Consider the following 5,669-nt stretch of genomic DNA (forward strand, 5'->3'; position numbering starts at 1 on the left):
GATGGTCTCTTTCCGGTGGTGTCCGGGAAGTGAACACGGTGTTGGAGTTATGCTTGACGTAGGTTGTTCTAGGATCACTTCTTGATCATAGTTCCTCGACCGTGCCTTGCCTTCTCTTCTCGCTCTCATTTGCGTATGTTAGCCACCATATATGCTAGTGCTTGCTGCAGCTCCACCTCATACCTTTTACCCTTCCTATAAGCTTAAATAGTCTTGATCGCGAGGGTGTGAGATTGCTGAGTCCCCGTGACTCACAGATACTTCCAAAACCAAATTGCAGGTGCCGATGATATCGTGCAGGTGATGCAACCGAGCCCAAGGAGGAGCTCGATGAAGATCTTGTTCATTGTGTTGTTTCATTCCAGTTGATCAGTAGTGGAGCCCAGTTGGGACGTTCGGGGATCCGTGTAGCATTTGGGGTAGTCTTCTTTTATTTTGGTTCCATAGTCGGACCCTGATTGTATTTGGATGATGAAATGCTTTATTAATTTATTGTGTGAAGTGGCGATTGTAAGCCAACTATGTATCTCTTTCCCTTATGTATTACATGGGTTGTGTGAAGATTACCTCACTTGCGACATTGCTTACAATGCGGTTATGCCTCTAAGTCGTGCTCCGACCCGTGGAAGATATAGCCGCATCGTGGGCGTTACATCGTGAGAGCTTGTGATGGGCTAAGTTGGGACACCCCTGCAGGGTTTGAACTTTCGAAAGCCGTGCCGCAGTTATGGGCAGATGGGAATTTGTTAATGTCCGGTTGTAGAGAACTTGACACTTGACTTAATTAAAATGCATCAACCGCGTGTGTAGCCGTGATGGTCTCTTTTCGGCGGAGTCCGGGAAGTGAACACGGCTTTGGAGTTATGTTTGAACGTAAGTAGTTTCAGGATCACTTCTTGATCACTTCTAGTTCACGACCATGCTTTGCTTCTCTTCTCGCTCTCATTTGCGTAAGTTAGCCACCATATATGCTAGTGCTTTGCTGCACCTCCACCTCACTACCTTTTTCCTACCCATAAGCGTAAATAGTCTTGATCTCATGAGTGTGAGATTGCTGAGTCCTCGTGGCTCACAGATATTTCCAAACATTTGCAGGTGCCGATGATACTACTGCAAATGACGCCGCTGAGCTCAAGTGGGAGCTTGATGAAGATCTTGTTCATTGTGTTGTTTAGTTTTCCTTTTGATCAAGAGTGGAGCCCAGTCGGGGCGATCGGGGATCTAAGCATTAGGGGTGGTCTTCTTTTATTTTGGTTTCGTAGTCGGACCTTGTTTGTATTCTGGATGATGTAATGCTATATTTATGTATTGTGTGAAGTGGCGATTATAAGCGAACTCTTTATCCCTTTCTTATTCAGTACATGGGATGTGTAAAGATTACCCCTCTCACGACATGCCTACTATGCAGTTATGCCTCTAAGTCGTGCTCCGACACATGGGAGATATAGCCGCATCGTGGGTGTTACACTGAAATGGACCTCATGTTTGATGACCGTCATGTCACCGGTGCCGAGTCAGGTATCCCCGGTGAGATACCATTGGACAAGGAGGATGTTAGTGGTGACACTGATAGTGCAGAGGATGATGATGAAGTCATCAAAGCAAAAGCAAAGAAGCAACGAAAGACCAAGTCCTGTAAAGATGATTTTTGTGCTCAAGATGAGAAGAACCCATTTGTTCGGATGTACAAGAAGGCTAGTGATGTGATATGTGTAACGGTTGAAAGTATAAAAGAAGCATCTAGCTCCAGCATGGCTCGTCCTCCCCCTCCTCTGGTTGCTCCTCCCCCTCCCCTGGTTGGCCCTAGTATGAATGAGGCAATGGAGATGGTTCATGAATGTGGAGTTGAGGAAGGAACTCCTCTCTTTTTCTCTTCGAGCATGCTATTTATGAAGGCTGAGTATAGAGAAATGTTTGCATCGGTTCAGACCAAGGAAGGAAGGTTTGATTGGCTCGAGAGAGCGCATGATTATGCTATGTAACTTCTCGTTTAGAATAATTGCTTAGTTCTTTGCTTGGATTATGCTATGTTGTTGGTCTGTACCATTTGCTTATTTGAATGCTTGGATTATGCTATGTTGTTGGTCTGTACCATTCATGTGTGAACTATTGGCTTTGCTGGATATGAACCATTTGCTTATTTGAATGCTATTTTCCCATATGTATGAATAATGGATATGACAACTAATCTTGTTGTCATGTTCCATTTGTAGACTGATGGAATTGATGGCGGAGGTGGTGATGATGATGATGCTAACATAAATAAAGTACAACTTCAAAACTTGCTCAAGTTAAGTACTGATCTTGCAACCTTGGGTCAAATGGCTATGCACTACAACAAAACTTGTTTGAATAAGCAACATAGGCAGCCTAGGAGGATTGCAGTACAAACTGGTCATGAATGGGTTATGGAAAAGTTGGCACGTCCTAAATCTTACTACAAAATGTTTAGAATGTATCCAGATGTTTTCTTGAGTTTGCATGGTCTTTTAGTGATTGACTACCATTTGGAGTCAACTAGCAAGATGAACTCATTGAAAAGTCTAGGCATGTTCTTATGGATGCTTGGGGGCCCTCAATCATTTCGCCAAGCCGAAGATCGGTTTGTTCGGTCAAGTGAAACAATCCATAGGAAGTTCAATCATGTGTTGCACTGTGTAAATTCTCTAGGAGGAGACATCATTTAAAGACATTATAACAGGGCACCCTAGAAGCTCCCTCATGCTATTAGCATTTGAAGCCATCCGATTTCACGTTATGGCCGTCTCTGGCCATTGGATGCGAAGTGTTTTTTTTTCCTGAACGCTCATGTCCCCACATCTTCTTGAGGGCAGCTACTCCCGTAACTTTTTTGGACTAACCTGGTTAATTGGGCCAAACATCCCACCTAGCATAGCACCCCGCCGAAGTAAGCGCTAACCCTAACCAAGGCCAGTGGCGATGGCGGCGGCGGCGAGATGGTGCCAGGTCCGGTTTAGCCCTTGGTAGCGGGTCTGCCGTGATAAGGATGACGCCCTCGCCGAGGTTGCCTCAATGGAACCCGCCCTGGGTCGCAGGTGCTGGCGCCTCAACGATGGCATGATAGTTATCAGCCACGAGGGTAGGCAAGAAGGCAAGACCTCATCATGGTAACTCCTTCTCCATCTTGCTTTGTTCTACCCTAATTTCTAGGTTTTTTGTATTTGTTGAAATGATTAGCGACCTGTTCATGGCAGCGCTGTAGCCTGTAGGGAGTTCAAGTCCTCGCATGTCTCAAGCACCACATCAGCCTTCCCCGCCACTACACTGTTGCAAGAAGCTTACCATGGTAGCTCAAAGTGGTGTCATGGAGCGGAAGAGAAGGATGTGATGCCGTGCTGGCCAGCAGGAGGGTACCATGGCAATTGGCAAGGTTTCAGTTGTCCACGGTGATGATCTTGGTAATTAATTATGTGCTACAGATTGTTCATGTATTCGATTTTGTGGTTCAGTCACTCCCTTTATTTTGTGGAAATTTGTATTGGCTGCAGCATGTGATGATGATGTTTTGTACAACAACTCACCTGGTATAATTTGACATTGTTGCATGTCTTCATTAGGTTTAGTTCTTTGTTGACTTATAACCGTAATTCTCAATTAATGATGTATTAGATCTCCCAGCAAAAATAATAATCTTTTAGATGATAATTCTCAACAATGTGGGTGTTAGATTTTGATTCATTACTAAGGTTGTAGGTTTTTAAGAATGTGATTTAGAATAATTAGTTATGCCTTCGCGGATGATTGTTAATTCAGTGTTTTGTTTAAATTTTCATCTTGCACTCTGTACTAACCAGACAGTAGCTAGATTCAGGTATCTTAGACCTCAAATTTTATAACATTTTTTCTAGCTTATCAGATAGATCATTCGAAGCTTTGATTAGCACCCAACCAGAGGGATAACACTTGAGGTTTGCAGCCTTGCAAGTTTTAATAAATTATGATCTGACAGGCATCTGTTTTCTTTTAATACACCTGAAATAATATTGAAGTATGTTCCCCATTTTCCATCCATGTACTATGTTGAGGTCGACACTATAAGCTTTAGTCATCGATACATAATAAATGTTACAATGGTTACCATGAAAGGTTATATTTTGTGCTGGAGGGGTGATATTTGTTTACACTGAAGATAAATGTAATACTTACATGACATGATAGATGTACATGGGCTGGGAGTGGGTTGTTGTTTTGTTAGCGCTCTTGCTTGTGTTGCTTCGATTCAGGTTACTTTGCTTCAGCTTTGAGCTGTAAGAGAGTTAATTAACGTTGTCAATTCATATGCCATTCTTCTATGTGTATTTGTGTAATTTTTTGTCTTCTGTTGGAATATAAGTTAGTTATACTGCCTTTATATTCTTTATCTTACAGTTCATCCATTTAACAAACCATCTACTCATCCTACCGCAAGAGTGGTCCCTTGTACGAGGGTCATATTTCTGCTCCTATAAATTTCCTCATGGTTTCTTTTTATATGTGTTTTCAGGTTTTGGGACAATGTGCCTGTGCTTAGATACTTAGCTAGAGTGGCAACAAAACCATTCTCCTTTGGCATATTGGTCTACTTGATCAGGAATCTCATTCTTTGTCAATCTTTCAAAAAAACCTTTGTTTGCTTCTATTTTACAATATTTCCTTACATGCAAGTTATGGTTATATGAATGACAATAATGTTGTTGTTTTATCCATAATCATGGCTTTTTCTGTGATCTTATATGAAACTGAAAAATCTTGCATTGATCACAACTTCTGCAATACCAAAACCTTTCTTACATAGTGTAATAATAGACGGGCGCAACAACGCGCGCCACTCATGATCTAGTCAAACCTAGAGATCCTACATTCGCAGATGTGCATCCAAAAATTAGGGGCAAACGTTTCTGGCCTCACTTCAAAGGTTGTATTGGTGCAATTGATGGAACTCACATTCCCGTTATAGTTCCCGCTAAAGAGACCTGCAACTATATGGGTTGACATAGTTACACAAGTCAAAATGTGTTGGCAGTTTGTGACTTTGACATGAGATTTACCTTTGTCGTTGCCGGTTGGGCGGGGTCGGTACATGACACACGGATTTTCCACCATAGTGTATTGAAGTATGCTACTACTTATCCTGCACCTCCTGAAGGTACACAAATCAAGTGTTCTAATTTTGTACAGATTGTTTGTATTAATTTGTACATGTGCTCAAAATTATTCTCGATGGATGTAGATATGTACTACCTTGTTGATTCTGGTTATCCTAACCGGGTGGGATATCTAGCTCCTTACAAAGGGACAACCTACCACCTTGCTGAAATTCGGTCTGGCCACCGCCCACCGAGTGGTAAATTTGAGGTGTTCAATTATCTTCACTCTTCTCTTCGGAATGTGATTGAACACACATTTGGTGTGCTCAAATAGAAATGGCGCATCCTAAGGGATGTGCCACACTTCAAGGTGGGAAGTTAGACGATGATTATCAGTGCTTGTATGACACTTCACAATTTCATCAGGGACAGAAAGCTACGGGATAAAGAGTTTGATAAATGTGATGATAATGAAAATTACATGCATGCAGTCTCACGGTCAACACCTTTGCTTGGCGATGTCGTTCCCACTTCATCTGATGAAGGCAACATGAACAACATGCAAGATAGGATTGCGAGCTC

The 5,669-nt window shown here is 42.3% G+C and overlaps 1 pseudogene; it reads left to right on the plus strand.

Annotated features, from left to right (window-relative positions):
- Positions 1-1,472: 1,472 nt before the first annotated feature.
- LOC147991320 (uncharacterized) lies at positions 1,473-5,421 on the plus strand (annotated as a pseudogene).
- Positions 5,422-5,669: the final 248 nt, after the last annotated feature.

Source organism: Triticum urartu, chromosome 1A, assembly GCF_056163025.1.
Source record: "Triticum urartu cultivar PI428250 chromosome 1A, HENAU_Tu73, whole genome shotgun sequence".
Taxonomy (NCBI): Eukaryota; Viridiplantae; Streptophyta; class Magnoliopsida; order Poales; family Poaceae; genus Triticum; species Triticum urartu.